Source organism: Neofelis nebulosa, chromosome 9 (genome assembly GCF_028018385.1).
Source record: "Neofelis nebulosa isolate mNeoNeb1 chromosome 9, mNeoNeb1.pri, whole genome shotgun sequence".
In the NCBI taxonomy this organism is placed as follows: domain Eukaryota; kingdom Metazoa; phylum Chordata; class Mammalia; order Carnivora; family Felidae; genus Neofelis; species Neofelis nebulosa.
In genome coordinates this window covers 23,419,592-23,444,164 of record NC_080790.1, presented here as the reverse complement: position 1 = coordinate 23,444,164, position 24,573 = coordinate 23,419,592, and the positions used below count along the sequence as shown (strand labels likewise).

At 46.6% G+C, this 24,573-nt stretch overlaps 1 protein-coding gene across 3 annotated transcripts in view; it reads right to left on the bottom strand.

The window, feature by feature from the left end:
- TOGARAM2 (TOG array regulator of axonemal microtubules 2) overlaps positions 1-20,222 on the bottom strand; it is a 68,206-nt gene extending 47,984 nt beyond the window's left edge. Inside the window, exons 1-3 of one of the 3 annotated variants that reach the window (XM_058682926.1) lie at positions 20,081-20,222; positions 3,544-3,668; positions 2,517-3,137 (exon numbers count right to left, since the gene is read on the bottom strand). The gene's annotated coding sequence lies outside the window, so the exon portion shown is untranslated. Of the gene's footprint in view, positions 1-2,516; positions 3,138-3,543; positions 4,092-20,080 lie in introns of those variants that run through there. The other 2 variants (XR_009248311.1, XM_058682925.1) reach the window with 2 other exon arrangements.
- Between the last annotated feature and the right edge of the window lie 4,351 nt (positions 20,223-24,573).

Sequence of the window (24,573 nt, the reverse complement as noted above, 5' to 3'; positions counted from 1 at the left end):
GCTTCAGACCACCAGCTCTGTCCTTTTCCCACGGCCCCGGGAGAAAGTGGACTCTGCTTGACCAAAAGCTCGAATCTTACAGGTGCCTCTCCAGAACGTGTGCCAGGTTTTGCCTGGGAAACTGAGATGGCTTCTGTGGAGGGGCCATGTTCTTCTGTCCTTTTTACTGAAAGGAAAGCCAAGGCCCAAGAAGGGATGCAAGTTGGGCCCAAAACCAGAGGTTTTGAAGCACAGACACAGTGGAAATATCAGACTTCCAGATCGCCGCCCTGGAGCCCGGTCTAGTCTAGGGACAGATGGGCCTGGAGAGCAGAGAGAACAACGGAGGAGGCTGGGAAATAGCACGATGCTGAGCAAGGAGACCAGGGGAAAGGGGCCTCCCCCAGAGAGAGGAAAGCAGGGTGTAAGAAAGCGGCAAGGCAAGTCCCAATTCCTGACCAGAGAAGTGCTAGTCAGTCAGAACACTTGTGTCAGTCTGCCAAGATCGCCAACAACTAAGCCTCTGGATGGACAACACCAAGCGTTGGTGAGACCCAGAGTGGCCGGAGCTCTGATGCACAGCTGGCGAGGGGGACACAAGCACGGGCACGGAGGGAAGCAGCCTGGCTTAGGTACTAAAGATGTGCAAGCCCTATGCCCCGCAAGTCTGCTCCTCGGCACCTGCCCTGGAGAAAACCTCACATGTGTGAACCAAGAAAGAAGTATGAGAACGTCCACAGCAGCTCTGATTTGGCAATGGCCAAAATGTGGAAACAGGAAACTGGAGAAAAGAGTTATGGGTATTCATGCCATGGAATATTCCACGGCAATGAAAACGAACAAATTACTACTCCCCTCAACGCCCTTGGTGGCCCCACGGTGTCATGTTTACTGAAAGAAGCCAGCCAGGCACAGAAGATTCCATAGGGTGCCATTCTGTTTCTATGAAGTTCAAAAGAAGACCGAATTAAACACCTTAGACATGCACACAAAGATGGTGAAAGTTTATGGAAAAGCCAGGGGAAATGAGAATACAGTTAACCCTAGCAGAAGGGGAAGGGAGGTGGCTTCCATAAGGAAGGGGCCTGTGGGGGAGGCTTCGGGAGGCTGCCTAAGTGGGCGTCTATTTCCTGACCTGGGCAGTAGTGGCTACACATTCACAAATTCTACTTAAAAAACATTTCTTTTCTTTTCTTTTCTTTTCTTTTCTTTCCTTTTCTTTTCTTTTCTTTTCTTTTCTTTTCTTTTCTTTTTTTTTGAGAGAGAGAGAGAGAGAGAGCACGAGTGGGGCAGGAGCAGAGAGCGACAGAGAGAGAGAATCCTAAGCAGGATCCACACTCAGCACGGAGCCCAACACGGGGCTCAATCCTACAACCATGAGATCATGACCTGAGTCATAATCAAGAGTCAGACCCTCAACTGACTGAGCCACCCTGCCTCCCCTATAATTCTACCTTAAACAATTCATGAGTTTTATATATCTTTCTGTTGACAAGAGGTTGAGTACGCAACAAGTAATAAATTTCCAAGCATCCATGCAGGTGAGCAGAGTCAGATCCCTGTGAGGTGGTCCTGAGGACAACAGGTGACCCTGAGGTAGGTCCTTTTTTATTTTTATTTTTCATTTTAAAGAGAGAAGCAGCACAAGCAGGGGAGAGGGGCAGAGGAAGAGAGAGATTCCCAAGCAGGCTCCACGCTCAGTGTGGAGCCCAAGGAGGGCTTGATCCCACAATCCTGGGATCATGACCTGAGCTGAAATCAAGAGTCAGATCTCAACCAAGTGAGCCCCCCAGGCACCCCAAGCCTCTGACTCTTCACTTTGGCTCAGGTCATGATCTCAGGGTTCATGAGATCAAGCCCCGCTTTGGGCTCTGCAGTACAGAGCCTGCTTGGGATTCTCTCTCTCTCCCTCTTTCTCTGCCCTTCCCCTGCTTGTGTACACGCGCACACACACACACACACACACACACACACTCTCTCTCTCTCTCTCTCTCTCTCTCTCTCTCTCTCTCTATCTCTCTCTCCCTCTCTCTCAGAATAAATAAACTTTAAAAAACAAAAAGGACCGGTTTGGTTACAGTCCTACACATCCCTGCTGGTGGGACTGGGTGCCCCTGTGCTCTGTGACCCCCTTAGCACTGCACCCACAGAGCACTGGCCATACAGTCCCTTCTTGTGCTCCTCAAGGTCCCCGGCCAATGTGGGCCTTTGTCCTGGAGAGGTGGCCCCTAACACAGAGCCTTCCTTATCCCTCTGGCACCTTCGCTCTCGGCAGCCCCAGGGAGTGGGGCTTACCCCCAAACGGGGAGCTCTGCCAGCGGCCATGGCCAGCAGGAAAGGGCAGCCCCGTTTCTTGGCTCGCAGGCTCAGAGAGCAGCAGGCTCCAGAGAGAGGAAGGGACCGCCCCCACAGTCCCACAGCCTCTATCCATCGGTGCCCTTTGTCCTGGCTCCAGGTCAGGTCCTCAACACCCCTCCAAGGACTCCTGGCGGGCTGACCCATCCCCCACCCCCTTCCCCCGCACATCCCTTCCTCACCTTTCCACGAAGAGGCCAACCCCTGTCACTGAAGAAGCCCAGGCTCTGTGGTCTCTCCACGGACGATGCGGCCCAGGAGTCCAGGGGGGCAAGGATGAGGTGGCCCCACACCTGGCCAGCCCCGGACTAGAGGACAGGCCCCTGGCCCTGCTGCTGGTGCGCTGCTGGCCTCTACCACGCTCTCCTTGAATAAACAAGGCTGCATAGCAACCGCTGCTCTGAAGGAGCCCGCAGCTCCTGCAAGAGGGAGAGAAGGAGCCAGGAGACATTGCCCCTTGGCCTCATTTCCCCTGGGGCCCAGCCGGGCACTGGGCACTCCCAAGTGGCCAACCTGTCCTGTGGGAGCTGCCGGAGAGAGAGAGCCGGGCCCCGCTGGGTAGTGACCACAGCAGGGGAATGCATGGCAGGCTTGGGGCTGGGATGCGCGTTGTGACGCCTGGTTTTGCTGTAGTGGCCTGTGGGCCCAATTCCGGTTCAGCTCTCAAGCTGTTTCTAGGCGCAGAAGGGCAGGTCGTCTGAGCATCCAGGCCTTGGCAAGAGGCAGAACTGGCTGTGAATCCTGATCCTGCTTCTTCCAGCTGTGTGACCTCTGGCCAGTCCGTAACCTTCCTCACCTTCTGTCTCCTCAACTATAAAATGGGGGTAACAATACTGACTTGATAGGGTAGCCACAATGGGCATGTAACAGACTATGATTACGTCCAGCCCATCATAGGCCCCCCACCTCAGTTAGCGCCCTTCCCCAGAAACACACGCATACCAGGAAGCCTGTGGCCTCCTCTTCAAGCCAGATCCCACTGCCCCAGCTTTCGGAAAATGTGAACTTGAGTAGCCCATGCATGCTTCCTCACTGGGCCCTTGCCCTTGGATGGAAACACCAGGCTCACGTTGCCCTACCTTGAATGAAAATTGCTCCCTCCCCTCACCCTACCCACTTCTAACCCTCACCATCCAAGGGGCACAGGGTGGGGGCAGAGGCAGCCAGAGGCTTCATTGACTTCACGCAGCCCTGCAAAGAGCCACTCACCCAAGATGCTATGAAGTTTTCTAGGCAGATCCCCGAGGGTCTTTACAGAGAAAACAGGCAGGCGTACGTAACACAGGGCAGGAGAGCTGGCGGGAGGCTGTTCACACATCCGGAGGCCCTGCTGACTGAATCAAACGTGTCCGGGGTTTACTGATTGAAACCTCTCCTGGCCTTTCCAGCACTTTCCTGGGTTCTTTCCTCTTCTCTGAGACACCACTGAGGGCAGGCCCGTGGGGGCCTCTCCTGAGGCCCTGGAAGGAGCAGCTTTCATTAACCACGCTTCACGAGGGGCCCAGGAGGGCCAGCCCATAAGCACTGAGGAGATCCCCCATGGCAGGCACCAGCCCCGTGCCAGAACCCCACAGGCCCACTGGGCTCCACGGGGAGGCTGCTCCCATCCACAGCCCCTCAGGGGGCAAGCTGGCACGGTGAGCTGAGCTCCTGAGCTCCCTTTAGCAGAGGCCCCAGGAAGGAGGTTCTTCCTCCCAACCAGGACCAGTGGCAGCCGGCAGCAGGAAGAGGCTCCTGGGTGCTTTGCAGTGGATTCCCCCTGCGAGGTAGGCGTGAAGAAACCCTAGTTTACAGATGGGAAAACTGAAGCCCAGCAAGGCAAGCCCTGGCCCGTGTTTCATAACTTATAAGTGAGAGTGAATCATCAGTGGCGATGCCAGACAGGGTGGGGATGGGACGAGCCTGGCCTCCACGTCCCTGAGCTCTGCTGGGAGAGGGCAGGTGGGCGCCTCCCCGCAAACCCATCCTCACATCACAGCCTGAGAGTCAGACCTTCCAAAATACAGATCCAATGGTCACCCCATTGGACACCCCAGCTGGACACCCCTCGTGGCTCCCAGTGTCCTTGGGAAAAGGTCACACCTAGCACCGCCTCCGACAAGCTCCTCCAACCTGGCCCCCATCCTGTCTTCCTTCCACCATGTCTCTTCCTGTGCCTCTTGCTCTCCAAGCTGACCCCGCTGGACAGTTGAGCATAAGTATCTCCTGAGGACTGCTTCGCCCCGCTCTCTGCCAGATGTTGGAAATAGGGGAGACTACGGTTTGCCCTTGGGAGCCCAGTGATGGAGAGAGACCCCCACTGCATTCCTGCATTACCCATAATAAGGGAGGTACAGTTGGCTCAGCCCTTGAGAAACAGAGCCCTGGAGGCAGACTGGATCTGACCCCAGCCACCGCGTCACCTTGGACAAGAAACGAGCTCTCAGAGCCCCAGTTTCCCCACGTGCCAAGCAGGGAGGAGCACGGCTCTGCCCTCCTGGTGTGTTTGACCCTCGGAAAGCACTCGCGCAAGGAACAGGCACTCGGTGAGTCACACGCTCACGGTTACTCTGACCACGTGAAGAGAGTGAACCTGGGGGCCATGAGATGTGGTGTCAACCTGAAGCCAAAGGGTAAGGAGCTGGCCAGGTGCCAGCAGGGGGTGGGAGATACTGAAGCTGCTGGACTCCCAGCCTGGGGCCTTAGGAGCCAGGATAGTTGCCTCGATGGGCGAGTGGAGGCATGGTGGCAGGCTGCCCTGTGGAAGCTTTCTGGTCACTCGTCTGAAGAGATCCCAGAAGAAAGGGACTTGAATCCCCTGCCCCAGTACTTTGTTGTGATTTCTTTTATCATCCTTAATAAATACTTTCAGATCTAATTTTGCCTTCTTTCTTAGTGAAGCTCCCAAATTGTTTAAGCACCAAGCCCCACAAAGCCTGGATGGACTCCTGATAGAAGAGTCTCCAGGGCACAGGCAGAGGAGTTCCAGGGGTGGGAACCTACGGGGCACAGGTGAAGGGGGTGAGGAAAGAGACCCCAGTTCTCAACGTCATCTAAGCCACCTGCAAGATCCCCAAACACGTGGCTCTCAGGACTCATGGTTCTGTTTAATAGCTCCCCCTGCATAGCACACACATGCCCACACAGGCGCCCACACATGTGCACACACACATACACACATGTATGCACACACTCACACACACATGTGCACACACACATATACACATGCATACACACGTGCATGCACACGCATATATATACACACATGCATGCAGGAGCACATACACACACATGCATACACACACTCACACACATGCACACACATGTATATATACACACATGCTCGCAGGCATGCACGCATGCACACACACACACACACACACACACACACACACAGGCAGAATGCCGTGGGAAGTTTGGAGTTAGGCTGCCACAACCAACCAACTACTAAAAGCCGGAAGCAAGCCTGGAACATCCTTCCCCAGCACCTTCAGAGGGACCTGGCCCTGCCAACAGCTTGATTTTGGACTTCTGGGCTACAGCACGATAAGCCGATAAATTGTCACTCTTCTCAGCTGCCCAGTGTGCAGGACTTTTTACATAAGGACCAGGAAACTGCTAAAGAGTTCCAGCACCCTTCCTGGGAGAAGCTTCCCCTCCTGCAGCAAGTCTGTGTGCAGGATATCTCCCACTCCCCAAGGGTCCCCTCTCCCCCTTCACTCCAGGCTCCCTGCCTTCTGGCTCCCTTGGGTTTGGCCAGTGGGAGACAGGAGGGGGCACCAGGGTCCTATTCCCCCTGCTTCAGCCCTATGCAGTCATGCTGGGCTGGCTGTGCCCCTCACTGGAAGGTCACGGCTCCTGACAGGCAGCCGGCTACATTTCTGCAGTCCTATAACTAATCCCTTCAAGCCCAGGGGTGGTCCAGGTGCCCAGAATGACCAGTCAGCCCCAGAGCTTACCCCGTTTCTCAGCATCCTGCCCATCCCTGTGTGAACCCCTCCAACCACCCAATTTGAGCAGGAGGCTGTCTCCGGCCGCTCCCTATGTTTCCTGTCATCTCACTGAATCTCTGGTGAGCTTATGACTCTGTAGGGGTGTCCCCCACTGTTCTGTGAGTTCCCCGAACACAAGGACCATGAGTGATTGTCTCCCTACACTAGACACAAGGCATGAGGCTCAGCCTGCCCTAGAAGGCACTGAATAAATACTTGAAATGAATGAATTAAATGGACTGACGGACTGTGCACAATCACAAGCTGGGAAAAGGGCTCTTGTACAGAGCAGATAAGTAGTCCCCTCCACAGCCACAGAGGATAGCCCTTGTCTACCCAGCAAGCAGCTCAAGATCTCAAAAACTGATATCCTAAAACTTTCAACACATGATTTGGTGAATGGACGATTATATTTTGACCCTATTTCCTCAATGAAAATGTCACTGAGGGTCCTCCTGGCCCTTAATAAATTAAACTGCTTCTATTCCCAGCAATGTAAAAGACCAAATACCCTGAACACACTTCCCATTGCAAAATATCTGGAGGTCTGATTAAAATATGCAAATAAACATCTAAATACACAACTGAGAAAAAGCCTCTCTCCTACCCCTACACATATACATGTTGCCTCTGGCCGAGTCCCATTCCCCTTCGAGGAGCCCTCCTTGACACCCCCAGGATCTCCCCTGCTTCTCCAGCCCCTGCATGGACCTGTCACGACTCCACTCAGCACACTGAACTGCCATCGTCCACCCGCCCCTGCCCCCAGCCAGCTCCACACGCACCCTAGGCCGTGAGCTCCCTAGACGCTAGCCCCAGCCAGAGTGCCCAGTAGACCCTCAGTCATGTGATGGAAGTGACATGAACCCTGGTGATGTGGAAGACAGGGGACAGTTAGTGGCATGGAGCTCCCTTTCCCTGCAACATTCACTGCTTTTCCCAGGAGCAGACATTGGGAATGTTACCTCCAGGCTACAGACCGGAGTCTGAGCACCATACATTATATGGAAGAGGGGAAGGGGGGTCTGGAGCCACCCCTTGACCAGTACTTCCCCATTAAAAACCAGCACTGGGGCATCTGGGTGGCTTGGTTGGTTGAGCATCAACCTCTGCTTACGTGACAGCACACAGCCTGGAGCCTGCTTTGGATCCTGTGTTTCCCTCTCTCTCTGCCCCTCCCCTGCTTGCACTCCATCTCTCTCTCTCTCTCTCTCTCTCTCTCTCTCTCTCTCTCTCTCTCTCCCTCTCTTTCTCTCTCAGAAATAAATAAACATTTAAAATTTAAAAAAAAAAACAGCCCTGTCCTAGCCACAAGGAGAGGTTACCTCACAGGCAGCAGGTGGGGCAAGTACCTCCTGGTGGAGACCCTGTGGGGGTGAAGGCCCAGGCTAGGCCTTGTGTTCCCACCTCTCAGGATAAAGCAAGTCCAATTTACTGATGATTAGCACGTGACCAGACCAAGGGTTCAAGACAAGGAGGCAACGGGGTTGGTCCCAGTCCTGAGCCTGTCATCAACTTTATTGTGTGACTTTTGGCAAGTCCCTGTCTTCCCTGGGCTTCTTTCATTATGAAACAAGGGGATCAGGCACTGGATGACCTCTAGGTCATCCTGGAGGCCAGATGCCCCTGTATCCTGGGTCCCACCCCAGGCTGAGGAGAAAGGCTGGAGTTCTCCCTTCCTTCCACATGCCACACACCCCCACACAGAGAAGTAGAACAGTGGAGCCAAGCTGGCCCGTTTCTAGACTGACACTTGGGCTGACTCATCCTCCCAAAATATCACTCATGTTCCTTCTTACTCCAGCCCAGACCTCAGAGCCCAGCCTATGAGAGCCGGGGAGGTGCTGACTGCAGTACAGGCTGGGTGCAGGTGCTCAGACACTCTCAAAAGCACAGAATAGGCCCCACTCAACTGGCATCCCCCTGTGGCCTGTCTCATTCCTGGGAAGTTCCTGAGAAACTCCAAAATAATATAGGCAACCTGAGCCACAGGGTCAAAGAAAGGACCAAGTCAAACCCTTCATATTACAGATGAGGGAAACTGAGGCCCAGAAGGTCTCAAAGGAAATCAATGATAGTAACAGGGCATGGACTGAGGCTTTCTGATTATGCTGCTTCTGGCCCAGCCCCTCAGGGACTTCTCCCAAGATAAGCCAGCCCCTTACCCCACATGGGGCATGCCCCCTCCAGCCTTTCCCCCCACAGAAAGAGAGAACACAGAATGTTAGGGGAGAGAAGCTCACTGCCCCACAGTCACAGGAAAGAAGATGAGGGAGGATACTTGTTCCTTCAATAATGGATGGATGGATGGATGGATACATAGATGGATGCATGGATGGATAGGAGGGAGAAGTGATGGGAGGAAGGAAAATTAATATGGGAATAAATGAATAAATAAATGAAATGAAAGAATGAATCTAAAGAAAGAGAAATGGGGCACCTGGGTGGCTCAGCCAGTTAATCATCCAACTTTTCATTTCAGCTTAGGTCATGATCTTGTGGTTAATGGGATCAAGCCCCACATCAGGCTCTTCACACACTGTGTGAAGCCAGCTTGAGATTCTCTTTCTCATTCTGTCTCTGTCTCTCTCAAAATAAATTAAAAAACATTTAAATTTTTTTAAAAAAGAGAGAGAGAGATAAAGGGTAGAAGGAGAGAAAGAATCAATAAGTGAGCAAATAATTCTGGGAGCTACTAGAGAAAAAGAGTTTGATACATTTTTATAAGAGTATGCAAAGAAATAAGAAAATTCTTAAAATGCCCCCACATTTCCGGTTTGTGAAAATTCATCAAGCTTATGATCACATTCTTAGGATATGTGTACATTTCTGTATGTTTGTTTTTCTTTTTAAGGTGCCACACAGCAGGGTGCAGTGGGAATGGAACTTCCACCCCCACCCTTTGGAAGTGAGGCAAGGCATGACAGTGGGAGGCAGTGCCCTGCTTTTGCTGGGATGGTGCCAGTGGGGCCCAGTGGGAAACTGAACATCCATCCCTATCCAGATCTGTGGGCTACACCTAGATAGCATGACTATCTACAGAAAAGGAGCCTGAATAGGATCTCCAGTCTCACCACATAACACTCAAATACTCAAGATACAACTGAAAATTACTCTTCATACCAGGAACAAAGATAATATCAACTTAAATAATAAAAGATAATCAGTGATACAACACCAAAATGATACAGAAAATGAGGATTTTAAAGCAGCCATCATAAAATGTTTTGATGAATATACTCGAAGCACATAAAAAAGTAGAAAGTCTCAGTGAGGAAATAGAAGATATAAAGAAGAACCAATTGGAAATTTTAGAACTGAAAAATACAACTGAGATTAAAAAAACCTCAATGTGAATATGACTATGCCATAGGGCAGAATCAATAAACTTAAAGGGAGAACATGGAAGTTACCCAATATGAATAACAGAGAAAACAGACTGACAAGAAAGGAACAGAGCATCAGGGACTTGTGGGACTATAACCAAAGCTCTAACCTTTGTACTACTAGAGTGAGTATGGGGGCTAAAGAGTGTGGAGCTAAAAAGTATTCAAAGAAATGCCTGAAAGTTCCCCAAATATAGTAAAAGACTTTAATCTACAGATTCAAGAATTGAGAAAACTCTAAATAAAGAAATATACTCCAGGAAATATCACAACCAAAGTTCAGAAAAGTAGACAAAGAGAAAAAAAAAAATCTTGAAAGAAAAAAAAAAAAACCTGTTAGCTCAGAATTCTATACCCAGCAAAAATATCCTTCAGGAATGAAACTGAAATCAAGACATCCTTACACAAAAGAAACGAAGAGAATCTGTCACCATCAGAACTACCCTAAAAGAATGGCTAAGGGAAGTTCTTCAAACAAAATGGAAACAAAAGAAGGAAATTGGAGACATCAGGAATGAAGAAAGAATAAGGAAAGATTGAAAATATGGGTAAAGGTAATAGGCCATTCTCCCTGGAGCAGGGCAGGCACGTAGAGTGAAAGAGAATGTTCCAAAGGCTTAAAAACCTTCATACACAGATCACACAATTGGAAACAATCAAGGGACAAAGTGAAGAGGTATGTTTGAGGCACTTTGAGACACTGGGTCAAGCAAGCTGCAAAACTTACTATCAAATGCCAACTGGTGTGTTGGCAAAGTTTCTTTATTATTTAAGACATTTTGAGGAGGGTTTTCTATTACTTGAAGGTGACAGTTTCCTAAATCACAAGGCAATTTGTGTACTGGAACTTTCTATCCAAAGATCCTTGTGCTGAGAACAGAACGACTAAAATGGAAAGTCTTGACAAATCCTCCTCACTAGGGATGACACCTAATTTAGCCCATGTGAATACAAATCACATCTTTGGTGTGGACCTGTGTGGCATGGACAGTCCAATCAAAGAACCTACACATAAAAGTTGCTGCCCTAGGAGAAAGGCAAGCAGTGAGAGCTTGACCCCTTCTCCACCAGGGACTGGGAGCAGGAGCTGCTCTAGGGACTGAAAGGAAATGTTCAGTCTGCATTCAGATCTGCTTCTCCTTACTGCACTGCGGGAAGGATATCAGCAAACCAAAGCCCATCCAGAGGAACGAGAATGTGACTACAAGGCCATAACATCACATAAAGAAGTGTGAAGACATAGAAAAGATGGACTCAGGGGGGAATGTGAGGGCTCCATTGAGCCACTGAAGGGATAATAAGCCACAGTGAAACTGGGCTCGGCTGCACAACTCCACAGGTCAGGGCACCACTTAACATACGTGCAGGACGTTGTGCTTTCTGGCATGCTAACAAATGGCTTCCCCAGGAAGCAGTGAACTCTCTATCCTTAGGGATGTGGGAGGAGATGGCAGCCATACAGCATCCTTACAGGATGCTTACTAGGGATCCAGCCTTCCCCCACTCAGCCTTCCATTCCCCAGCCCCCCACTAAGAACATTTATCACTCCACAGCTCTGGAACGTGGGGAAAATGGAGATGCAGTCCCCTGCATTCCAAGTGAATTCTGTTTCATTCCAGCTGCATTCTGGAACATAGAATGAATAGGGAATGTCAGCCCAGCTATCCTCCAGTTGTATTTTGTGGAATAAATATGAATACAAAAAAAAAATTCCAGTAAAAGCAGTTTGGGAAACATAAACTCAACTAATGTTGAACTAGTTTCTTAACTAGATGATGTCTCAGGACCCTTAATAGGTTCTATGTATTGTAATGCTCTAATAAGGGGGTAGAGGATGAAGTGGTTTCCAAATACATATGACCATAGACCCATATGAAGCAATTTCTAGATCTGTGTGACATAGAAGACATGTTTGTTCATGAAATATGTCTTAGGACCAGAGTTCTGAGGAACACATGTTACAAATCAATGTTCTGATCTCTTTCAAAGTTTGCAGGGCAACTAGCCCAGAACTTGAGCCCAAGTGAGTAACAAATTTGTAATTCAAATTTTTATTAATCATATTTTACCTCTTGGGACCATCAAGAACAAATCAGATCTCAAGAAAGTTGTTCAGATGAGTCAAGGTGTGTATCTCCCTCACCAGCTGGTACCAGGACACCGTTACTTCCCTCCTGAAAAGTCATCAGAAGCAGAAGAGAAGGAAAAGCCCTTCAGAGAAAAAATACCCCAGAGAAGATATAAAAGAGAGACAGAACATGTCTTCCTACCATCACACAGTCGATTGAGGATCTCCCTGACAACCACCACCACCAATCTTCTCTCTAAAAATTATCAACTACCACAAATGCAAGCTTTTCTGAGTAATTTCGGCCCCCTCCAGACTACAACCGACAAACAGTTCCCCAAACCACCCACCCATTACCTGAGGCGCCAGGCTTCAGGGGCATTTTCAAAGGCGAGGAGTCCCAGGCCCGGTTCTATAATTTCCAGGCCTGCTGGTCTCCAGCAGCCTTGAGTAGTCAGCCAGGACTCCCTGGGGGGAGAGAGAGACAAGCAGGAGGAGACACCCACATCCTCTCCAAAGAGACTAACCAGGCCTGATGGTCTCTGGGTACCCGGCTCTATCTGATGAGTATGGAAAGAAAAGACTCTTGTTTCTTACTGTTCCTCTGGGTGACAGTTACCATGGATATGAATCAATTTTGGGTGCTTGTCAGTTGCCAGTTGAAAATAAAGAGCAAACTCGCCCCGAACCACAGTCATGTAGGGACGCATAGGCAGACAGCCTAACGCCAGCCCAGGTCTACTGATGGAGTAGATGCCAGCTGTGAGCTCACGGTAGGTCCTAATGTGGCACTCACGTGAGCACACGGGGCCCTCACAGTACACACGCTCTCACAGAGAAGCAGTGTGACGTAGATGGATGCTAACTCCCTCTACCCCTTATTAATACGCAGGAAACCAGAATTCTAAAGGACACCCTCCAGGAATACCCAAATATCTGAAAACAAGCCCATGGGGGCAGGCCTGGTAATGGGGCATTTAATAATCAGAGCCACCCTTAGTTGCCAGTCTAAGCACTTTATAGACACTAGCTCATTTATCCCCACAACAATCCTTGGGGGTACATACTCTAACTACCTCCACTTTGCAGATGAGGAAACTGAGGCACAGCGCATCATCCAGACAGCAGCGGTAGGGCCAGGATCAAAAACCAACTTATCTAGTTTCCTAGCAGTTCTCCTGTACTGTCAGGACGTCGGGGACCCAGCTTGTCCCGGTGGCCTTGTGCAGATCAGTAAATGCCTCTGTACCCCATTTTCTCATCTCTAAAACAGGAATAAAAATATTTTCCCTGCTTACGTCCTAGCACCGTTATAAGAATCACGTCAAAGCTAATCCAAATTTAGGGAAGAGAAAAAGAAAGGAAATTAACATTCACTAATCACCTACTATGTGTCAGAGAAGTTACATTGGTTCTTACATAATGGCTTGTCTCTAATTCTGCAAAAGAGATAAGGAAAACCATGTGTCAAAGATCTCATAGTCAGGAAGCCCAAGAGTCTGAATTCAAAAGGGGTCTATCTGGTTCCAAAACTTTTGTTTTTTATGTTTTCCATTCGTTTGTTTTTGAAAAATGTTTTTAAATTTTGTTAATGTTTATCTATTCTTGAAAGAGCACGTGCCAACATGGGAGGGACAGAGAGGGAGGGAGACACAGAATCTGAAGCAGGCTCCAGGCTCTGAACTGTCAGCACAGAGCCCTATGCGGGGCTCAAACTCATGAACCATGAGATCATGACCTGAGCTGAAGTCGGACACTCAACTGTCCAGGCACCCCTGGTTTTTGTATACCAGCATGGGTACAAAAAGAACCCACTAGCATTAATAACCCAAGTGCCTTTAGGACTCTAGTCTTCTAGAATCCTCATTTGCCCCACTAGTGTGAGCATGTCCTGCCTCACTGGACACAGAAAGGCTGTGGCCTCCAACTTCTGCAGGTGGGAAAGGTGGCCACCCTAGCCCAAGACCCCCTGCCTCTGAGTCATCTGTAGCACCCACTACTGTGCCCCACATCCTGCCAGGCAATTCCAGACCCAACATACTCACCTTTCAATGGGGCGAAAACCAGAACTGCAGGTGGCATGGCAAGTCTCAGCCCCTAGAGGTAGCACGCGGTGCAATGCAAACCTTGCAGAACTCCTAAAGCCCAGCCAGAATCTTCCTGAAACCTCTCTGTGCACAAAGTAGCCTGACGCTTCACCATAAAACACAGATGGACATTTGTCATCGTTGCTGCAAACAGAAATGGCACATCCTCCCGGCGACACCAAAGGGCAAATAGCCTGCATTTCTCTCTTGCTGGTGTTATCAGAGCCTGCACGACGGTGGAGAGATGGCCTCCCCTTGCCAGAGGCAGGGTGAGCCTGCTTGGGGGGCCCTCTGAAATACCATGACCACGGCAGAAGCAATGACTCTCTAAGGACCCTGTGAGTGACAGGGGAGTGCTTCCCCAGAAACACATCCTTGGGATGTGTGTAGGTTGGAGGAGGAGGGCAAAGGTATAAAGGATGAAAATGGCCTCGTCTCCTCCAAAGAGACACACTGAGAAAGAGGGCCGACCCGGTGGGGTGGGGCGTGGGGGAGACAGCGTGAGAGAGGACAAACAGAGCCAAAAAGAGAACATCTACGACAGCACAGCACGTCTCTGAATATAGAAGCCAAGGTGGTCACATGGAGAATTTGCAGTGTTATGGGGGGAAAGCAACAATTTAAGCTGTTTAAAAAGAGAGGCCTTAACTGGAAAATAGATGAAGACGGGGGAATGAATACACTTCGGGTTGGGAGCAGTGGTTTTGTACTTGATGTTCTGCTGGCTCTGTGGTCTTCGGCTAGTTTTGTAACATCTCTGAGGCTTTTTACTGAACCTTCATGTGCTGCTGGCCACTGGATACACTAGAAACCTTATTTTAATGCATCTTGACAGCCACCTTTCGGAGATGTTACATACTTTGATTTTGTGGAAGAGGACGCTGGTACTCAGGGAAGGTAAGGGCTTGCCAAAGCTCACAGAGGAAGTGCTGGGGTCTGGACCCTCAGCACTCTGCTCCAAAGCTTTTGCCATACTCAATTTCTTCATAGGAAAAGGCACACCAGGCCTGGCCCCCTCTGATAGGGCCCATGCAGGCCCTAAGATAAGACAAGAGTTACAGAGCTTTAATGTATACAGTTTTTAAGCAGAGTGGCCTATTTGGGTTTTTTTCTTTCTTAACTTTAAAAGATCCAAACCAATAAACAGTCCAGACTTGAACAAATTTCTTGAACTCTGACAATCCATAAAAAAATATTCTCTGTCTTTGCCCCCTCAAACAATACATTTGAGGACAAGCTCCTTGGGAGGCCTAAGAATACAATGTCAAACCCACTGCTTCTCTTTCTCTCTCTCTCATTAAATAAAAATCTTTCTCTTATAAAGGTTTTACATTTGCAAACTTGCAGACTTTAAGAAACAAAAGACAAATATGATTTTCTTGTACACATGAAAGTTCTCAAGTCCAGAGTCTTGCAAATGTCTCTGAAATGCAGTAGGCTCTCCTGAGAAACTCATGAGCTGTCATAACACAGAGGAAAAATGGGCACCATTTCTCCTGCGTTCTTGGGGAGTAGGCAGCTGTTATAAACCATCGTCCTGGTGGGGATAGTATGGTCTTATTTTTATATTTATAGATACATATGCTCATAGAAAAGTCTGGAAGGATATATGCTAAAACATTATTTCTGCTTACTTCATGATGGAGGGATTATGGATGATTTTTATTTCAATTGGTATTTCAAGGTTTTCCACTATGAACGTAGATTATTTATATGCATTTTTAAATTACTGTAATAAAGACTATGTAGCCACATAAAAAAGATCAATAATCAAAAGTTAAATGAGACGTCTCCTTCTGACATGATGGAATAACATAGACCGGATTTACCCTCCCACGATAGACAATTAGAAAAACAGACAAAATATATGAAACCATTATTTTTAGACACTGGACAACAGGCAGCACTAGCGATTCCTGAGGGAAAGGAAACGGATGTAGTGAGGCCTGAAGGAATCTGCTTGGAGGCACATTCCAGACCACAGAGCAGGGAAGGGGACCCCCGATCCGGCTGTGTTGAGAAGACAGAGAGGGGGGTTCAGAGGAGCTGATGCAGCTGGAAGTCACAAGACAGAGTTCTGGTGGAGAAGGAGGTGGGTGGAAAAATGGCTCCAAACAACTCTGCCTAGGTGTGCCCTTGAGCTTTTATGAATACCAAGATGCTCGTGTGTAAAGTGAAATTCCAGGAGGTCAGACAAAGAGCTACCAAGAAACAGTGAGCGGAAGAGTTCCCAGAACTCACACAGCATTTAACCAGCATTCCGACTAACCAGAATGGAGAGTCCTTGTTGATAACTCAGGGCATTCACTAGGGACCCATAGGGTCATGCATATTGTGATGCATGTGGAAACCTAGAGCCATCAGTAAAGTAATAAAACAAAGAAGTAGAGCGAATAAGACAATGGTGAAGATAAAGTGGAATTATTTTGAGAGAGAGGGTGTGAGCAGGGGAGTGGCAGAAGGAGAGACAGAAGAGGCCAGAGAGAATCGTAAGCAGCCTCCATGCCCAGCACTGAGCCCAAAGTGGGTCTCGATCTCACAACCCACCATGAGACATGACCTGAGCCTAAATCAAGAGACTTGCTTAACCAACTGAGCCATGCAGGTGCCACTAAAGTGGAATTTTTAAAACTATTTATCCAAAAGTCACAAAAAGAAGGGGAAGGGGTGCCCTGGGTGGCTTAGTCGGTTAAGCATTGGACTTTGGCTCAGGTCATGATCTTGTGGTTCATGGGTTCAAGCCCCACATCAGGCTCTGCACTGACAGCTCTGAGCCTGGAACCTACTTTAGATTCTGTTTCTCCCTCTCTCTCTCTGCCCCTCCCCTGCTTGTGTGCTTGTTCTCTCTCTCCCTTTCTCTCTCTCTCTCTCTCTCTCTCTCTCTCTCTCTCTCAAAAATAAATAAATGTTAAAAAAAAAAGAAGCCTCCAAGTGTTTATTTAAACAAAAGAAGAAGACAGAGGGAACAAAGACCAGAAGAGACAAATAGAAAACTAATAGCAAGATGGTACATTTAATCCCAATCATTCTGATAACTACAGTAAATGAACATGGTCTAAACATTCAAGGAAGAAAGAGTCAGACTGGGCAAAAGCAAAACCCAACTATATGCTGCTTACAAGGCATCACTTTAAAATTTAAAACACAGGGGCACCTGGGTGGCTCAGTCGGTTAAGCATCCAATGATGCTCAGAGCCTGGAGCCTGCTTCAGATTCTGGGTCTCCCTCGCTCTCTGCCCCTCCCCCACTCACACTCTGTCTCTCTCTCAAAAATAAATAAACATTAAAAAAATTAAAATAAATAAATTAAATAAAATTTTAAACACAGGCAAAAAGTAAAAGGATGGAAAGAGATTTAATATATTGTGCAAACAATACACATAAGGGAAGTGGCAATGGTGCGTTAATATCAGAAAATGCAGACATTAGAACAAGAGCTTCCACCAGGTATAAAGAGGGACATTCCACAATGACAAAGGGGCCAATTCATCAAGAAGACACAGCAATCCTAAATGTGGACGTGCCCAATGATGAACCTTAATATACGGAACCAAAACTGGCAGAACGCAAGGAAAAACAGACAAACGCATATTTACACTTGAATACTTCAGTAGACCTCTTTCAATAATGGATAGGATAAGTAGACACAAAAAGTAGAAAACCTGAACAACACCATCAAACAACTTGACTTAATTGATATTTATAGAACATTCTACTGAACAATAGCAAACACCCATTCTTTTCGAGTGCAAGAGAAGCATTCACTGAGGTAGATTATGTAGTGGGCCATAAAACAAGCCTCAGTAAGTGTAAAGAATTAAGTCATACAGAGGATATTCTCTTACCATAACAGAATTAAATTAGAAAGTAATAATAGAGAGATCCTCAGGAAATCCCCAAATATTTGGAAATGAAAAATCACACTTCTAAATAATCCATGAGTCGCAGGAGAACTCACAAGAGAAAAGAGAAATTAGAGAATGTTTTGTGCTGAATGAAAATGAAAATACAGCCTGTCAAAATTTGTGGGTTGTAGCAAAGGGAAAACTTAGCTTTAAATGCTAAAACCAGAGGGGCACATGGGTGTCTCAGTCGGTTGAGCATCTGACTTCAGCTCAGATCATGATCTCACACTTCGATCTCGTAAAATTCAGTTCGAGCCCTGTGTCGGGCTCTGTGCTGACAGCTCAGAACCTGGAGCCTGGAGCCTGCTTCAGATTCTGTGTCTCCCTCTCTCTCTGCTCCTCCCCCACTTGCACTCTCTCTCTCAAAATAAACGTTAAGAAACAAAACAAAAGATTTGTTGAAACCCATTCACCTATATACTTAGAATGTATGCTACTGATTGTACATTATACCTCAATAAAGCTTTTTTTTCAACTAGCATCACTAATAGTGGGACAATGTATCATTATCTCACCTCCTGAGGTGTTACAATATGAAGTATACAGTGTCATCTTTGAAGTCTTATCGAAACCATTAAACCTAAATCTAATGAAGCCTTAAGATCCGTGCTGCTCCGTACCATAGCCACTAGCCACATGCAGCTATTTCAATGTATATTAATGAATGAAAATTAAATATAATTTAAAATTCAGTTATGCAGCCATGATGTCTACATTCTAAGTGCTCAGTGGCCACACGTAGCTGTTGACTACCATATTGGACATCTCAGAGAACATTTCCATCATCACAGAAAATATTCTATTGGATAATACTGAGTTGTAACATCCAGATTATAGAAAACACAGAAGATAGAATAAGTTATATCCACGACAGGGAAACAACCAAATCCAGCATGTGGCTCATTCTATAAGACAACTGTCATGGTCTCTTCAATGTGTTAATGTCATAGAAAAAAACTAAGGAAGGAAAATGGGAGATACTGTTTTAGAGCAAAAGTAGCAAAAGAAGACTTAAGCAGATCCAGTGAGTGAACCTTGACTAGATCCTGGCTTGAAAAATGACAGCTATAAAAAATAAAATACATTTGGGGGACAGTTGGAAAAAATCGAATATGAACTGGACAAACGGGAATTACTATTTGATCTTTTTAGCATAATATTGGTACTGTGATTATGTTGGAGGTCACAATTTTCAGGAACTTCACAATGAAGTATTTAGAAGTAAAGTTTGGTGACATCTCCAATGCACTTTTTAAAAGATCAGCAAAAATAAACATGCACACAAATATAGATGAAGCAAAATGAAATATTAGCAGTGGATTAATGTAAGTGGTATGCATACAGATAATTACACTATTCTTCCAACTTTTCTGTATATTTGAAATTTTTATAAGTTGGGAAAAGAAGTGGAAAAAAATTCTACGTCCCTCCCATTATTGCCATAGCATAGAATCTTGGTCTCCACGGACCAGACTTTACAGGGGAAACTGATGCAATTGACGTATGGTATGTGTGACCTTTCTCTGATTTTGGCTTTATTATTATGACTTCACTTTTGAAGGAAATGCAGAAAGGGGAGCATCCAATCAAGCTTCCTGTGCTGGGCGACTCACAGACGGCTGCTTCTCCTGTCGGCTGGGCATTTTGTCAGGTAGGTGCTTGGCCTCCAGTGGGGAAGGGGGCTGGTGCTGGCAGTGGGTCCGGGAAGGGTGCAGACAGGCCAGCGGCCCACTCTGTCCAAATGGGCCAACCACCCGAAGACTCAACCTCCTCTAAATAGGGGTTCACTTCTGGGTCCTTCTCACAATGCGTGTTGCTGGGCTTGAGACACCCAGGCTTTGTTTTAGGACCTGGACACCAGAAAACAGAGTTGGGAGCACCTCATGCTTTCTCTGGGGCAACCCCAGAAAGTAGGGTGTGCAGAAGGCACAGCCCCACAGAGAGGTCAGAACTAGCAGCTTTTCCTCAAGACTCCCGAAAGCAGAAATTTGCACAAAGCAAGGATGGCACCTAGTGGTTGTTTTATATGGATGCTGTCCTTCCAGCCTGAGAAAGTAACCAGGGCAACCTGGGGAGGATGGGAGAAAATTCAACGCCCTGAGAAAATTCAAGCAAGGGCAGAAAGCAACACACGTGTGCACTCTAAACTAGACACTGAATGTCCAGTGAGGGTGAGAGGACCATCTGGGACTACCTGAGAAAATGTTGCCATAGGCTCTCCCCATTCATCAAAACTCATTTTGGTTTCTTGAAACTAGATAGTCTCCCACACTTCACTGATCAAGGATCTCAGTTCTAAGGTGTTCATGGTATGTTTCTAGAAGGCACCTCTTAAGCATCTATTTTGCTCCTCACTTTTGTTCTTCGACATTCTGATCTCTGGTTGGGAGTAGATTGGTCTCCCCTTTCTCATGGCTTCCACGGCACCTGTCTTGTAAAAATAAATGACATTTACTTCATTCCACCTTGTTTTCTAAGTAGTTGTTCAACTGTATCTCCCCACTCATCCCCACCCCTAAATTGTAAGTGCCATAAGTCACAATCCCAGGCAACTGTGTGCAAAGCACTGAGCACCCAGCTGTGAAACAAGAAAGGCAGAAAAAACCCTTCCCGATGAAAAGATTCCCACCTATGCAGAACCCCAGTGCCTCCCCTATCCTACTGGAGTCCTAAACAAACACACAAAGTCATTCAGCCATGAGGTAAGAGCCTGAGGAATATGATGTGCCAGAACAGGCGAATTATTTACTTCGCCCAAACTGGAATGTTCAGCCACACACACTCCTCAACTACAATTAGATCATTTCTTCCAATGCGATTACCCCAACCTGCAGATGTAGTAGCAAGAGCCACCATTTCCCAATTAAAAAAAAAAAATCATCATCATATGATATTCCTATCCAATGGGAAAACTAAATTTTAATGTTATAACATTCCATGATGGAATCAATTCTTTTACTCTATTGCTCTACCCCCAAGCCAGGCCAACTGGTCCTGAGGCAGTTTTAAGGAATGAGGAAGTTCCGTCTTACAAACTTGGAAAGTCTTCCAACATGCGCCAGGTAATAAAAAGTGAGTTCTAGTTACAGAATGCTACATACAGTATACCATTTACGTGAGAAACGGAGAAATGACTTAATTTCTAAGAGCACATGTATGTAGGCAAAGAAAGGCATAGGAAAAGCTTCAGAAGAACCCAGCCTCTAAAATAACCATGCTCACCTGTGTGTGTGACCATCGCGAGTGGTGAGGAAGGGGATCCGAGGTGGGGGGCAGATTTAGTTCAGCCTTATATATAATGTTTTCATCCTTTCTGACAAGAATGTATTTCTGTATTACTTGTCTAAGATTTATTTTTTCAGTGAAGTACCTGGAGTGATCAGATTCAGAGGCAAAAGGGACAACAGTGGTTGCCAGGGGCTATGGTGAAGGGGAGAGGAGTTAGGGTTCCGAGGGTAAAGAGTGTCAATTTGAGAGGATGAAAAGGTCCTGGAGATGGGTGGTGGTGATGGGCGCACAACATGGATGTACTTAGTAATGCCACTGAACTGGTTAAAATGGTAAATTTTATATTATGTATATTTTACCACAACTTAAACGTTTTTTAATTTGTTAATGCTTTAACTCTCTGTGAGGTATACAACAGCTCAGTTCACAATGAACCTGACTTTGGACAGGAGACTGCCCCCTTCACTACCGTGATGTGACATGCCCAGGCCTGGGTGATTGATGTGGTGACACCTGAACCAAAACGAAGCCACGCTCTCCCAGGAACCGGCAATTTGGACTGGCTCAAGCTCCCAGGGGAAAACAGGTAACACACTTTGATAGTGTTTGAAGAATTTCATAAAGGGGCTACTTGCAAAGGTGTGGGCAGAGTTAGGGGAAATTGGCCAGAGAGGGTGAGGCATTGAGAAAGATAGGCAAGAAAGCAAAATGAACTTCAAACTGCAACCACAGAAGAGCAAAGGGGGGATTGTTCCTGGACTCTAGCCAGAGCTAAGTCCCTGCCACCCCAAGGCCAGCTGGCTAGCTGGAGAGCTAGCCCAGGCCAATAAACAAGACCCTCCTGTCCTCCCACCCCTGCCAGTCCCGCCCATTGGCTGATCCCAACCAGCTGCCAGCCCAGGAGCTGGGCTGATGCAGTTTATAAAAGCCAGCCTCCTAGCCATGGAGCAGATGGAGAAAGCGGGACAGTGGATCTGGAGATGCAGAGAATATCCAGCTCTCCTGAGAGTCAGCAGTGGCTGGATTATAACATCATAAACTTGGGGACAGAGGCGACAGAGGGCAGAAGATAAGAGACTGCTCGGAGCTGTTGCCGGTTCTTCCCCCTCCCACCTGTAATCCCTTCCTGAGGGGCCAGCTGGTTCTGCCTGTGCACTGAGATTCTTTGAAGTTGTAATATGTTTGTTTTGCTTAAGCTGCCTCCAGTCAAGTTTTTGTTTCTTACAACCAAAGAATATTTACTTAACAATATGGAAGAATGAAAAAATATTTAGGGAATATTCATAGGTATAGAGATACCAACAACAAAAATGAATTAATTGCAAAGCAACACTGGTTCACACCAATGTAGCAGTGATACAAAGAAGAGAACAGTGAATAGAATGGTTGGCAATGAACCAGACCTGCCATATGAGCATACATCTACAGGCCAGAAAAAGAGTCTTCGTCTGCTCAGGCCGCTGGACAAATACCACAGACTGGGAGCCTTAGACAGCAAACATTTCTCTCTCACAGTTCTGAAGCCTGGGAAGCCCAAGATCAAGGTGCCGGCAGATCTGGTGCCTGGTGAGAACCTGCTTCCTGGTTGGTTGGTGGATGGCCATCCTCTCGTTGGACGCTCACATGGAGAGAGCAGAGACAGGAAGTAAGCTCTCTCGGGTTTTCTATATAAAGGCAAGAACCCCACCATGAGAACTGCACTCTCCTGACTTGATCACCTCCCAAAGGTTGCATCTCCAAATACCATCACATCGGGGATTAGGGGATCGACATACGAATTTGGGGAGGACACAAATTCAGTCCAGTGCTAACAGTATTCAACAGTGTGGAGAAAACTGGTGTGTGTGGAGGGAAAACTAAATCAGAGCCTCCCCCGTCTCACAGATACACGGAAAAGAATTCAAAATGGATTACAGCAGCAGCTTTCAAGTGTCTTACCCACAGAAACATGTTTTAGATTGCAACCTAACATATATATGCCCCTCTAAAACAATCACTCTCATCTCCATGCAACGTATTAATGTTTTATAGCATTTATTTTTTCTACTTGGAAAAATAGTGGTTACAACCAACTTTATTTCACATGGATTGATAAATCACAACCAGTTACTAGAAAGGTAAATGTGGGGGCAGGGGAGATAAAGAGGACTAAAACAAAATACAAGGAGTATCTTCCTAGGGGAAAGGTTTTTTAAGCTTAAAAATAAGAAAACCATAAAGGAAAATAGTATCATACAAAAAATGAAAAGGCAAGTCGGGGGAAAATATCTGTGGCATGTTTGGCAAGGGATGAATATCTTTAATAAATAAAAAGTCTTTACAGATAAATAAGACAATCCCTTTAAGCAAAGACAAGGACCTGAATTTGCAAGTCTAAAGAAAGAAAGAGTCTTAAAAAAAAAAAAAAAAAAAAAAAAAAATCAATACAACCTTTCTGGAAAAGGATTTAGCAAATTTCATGTCTGAAGAGAATATTCATGTATTTTATTAACTAACGCTATTCCTAAGAATACCTCATAAGGATACATTTAAAAAGAAATACAAAACGTGGGCAAAATGTTCACTGTAGCGTTACTTACAACAAATTTAAAGTAGAACATGATGGAATACTAAAAACCACAGATAGCATTATTTCAAAGGGTAATTAATAATATTAATGTGACAAAGAATAAAATGAACAAATGTTAGGATTCCAATTTCTTAAGAAAAATGTGTGCGCACCCATGCAAAGAGAAAAAGATTTATTTTTTTTTATTTTTATTTTTTTTTAAAGAGAAAAAGATTTAAAGGATACTCCAAACAGTATAAACGGTTATCTGTTAATATAATTTTATTTTCCTTCCTTATGCTTTTTGGTATTTTCCAAAATTTACTCAATGGATGCCATTGTTTTTAAAACAATAGGGTTTAAAAATACATTAAAGAAAAGGGGGTGGGAGGGGTGCCTGGGTGACTCAGTCTGTTACGTGACTCTTAATCTCAGCTCAGGTCATGATCTCAGGGTTCCTGATCTCATGATCTCACTGTGCACTGACAGTGTAGAGCCTGCTTGGGATTCTCTCTCCCTCTGCCCCGCTCCCCTACTCGTGCGCTCACTCTTTCTCTCAAAAAACAAACAAAAGGGAAAAGGAAAAACAAATCGGTTAAAATCGTCCACGTGTATTTTACCACAATAAAGAAGGGGAGGCAGACTTTGCTAGGTTGAAAATACTTAACAAGGTCAAAGTTTGGCTGAAAATGGCAGGTTTATTTCTTAGGTGTAACTGCATGGTGATGGTGCCCATGGTCAGGAGGAAGCTGTCCACTAAATTATTAGAATGTACCCTAACCAGCTGTCCTAAGTGGGTGGGTGCCTGAGGAGGCCCAGAACACCTGCGTTCCAACCACAGTAACTGTCCCATTAAAAGCAGGATCAGTATGAAGTGAAGGGCCCAGAGCAAGGTGAGGAAAGCCTAGAATTCCAACCCCTTCACAATATAGACTGCACACTGCCCGTTACACCAGCTAGTAAAACCATCCAATTCATTGCTTATTCCAATTTCACACTCTGGTTCAAAGACAATCTTCTAATTATAAAGCCAGCTTACTCTGTG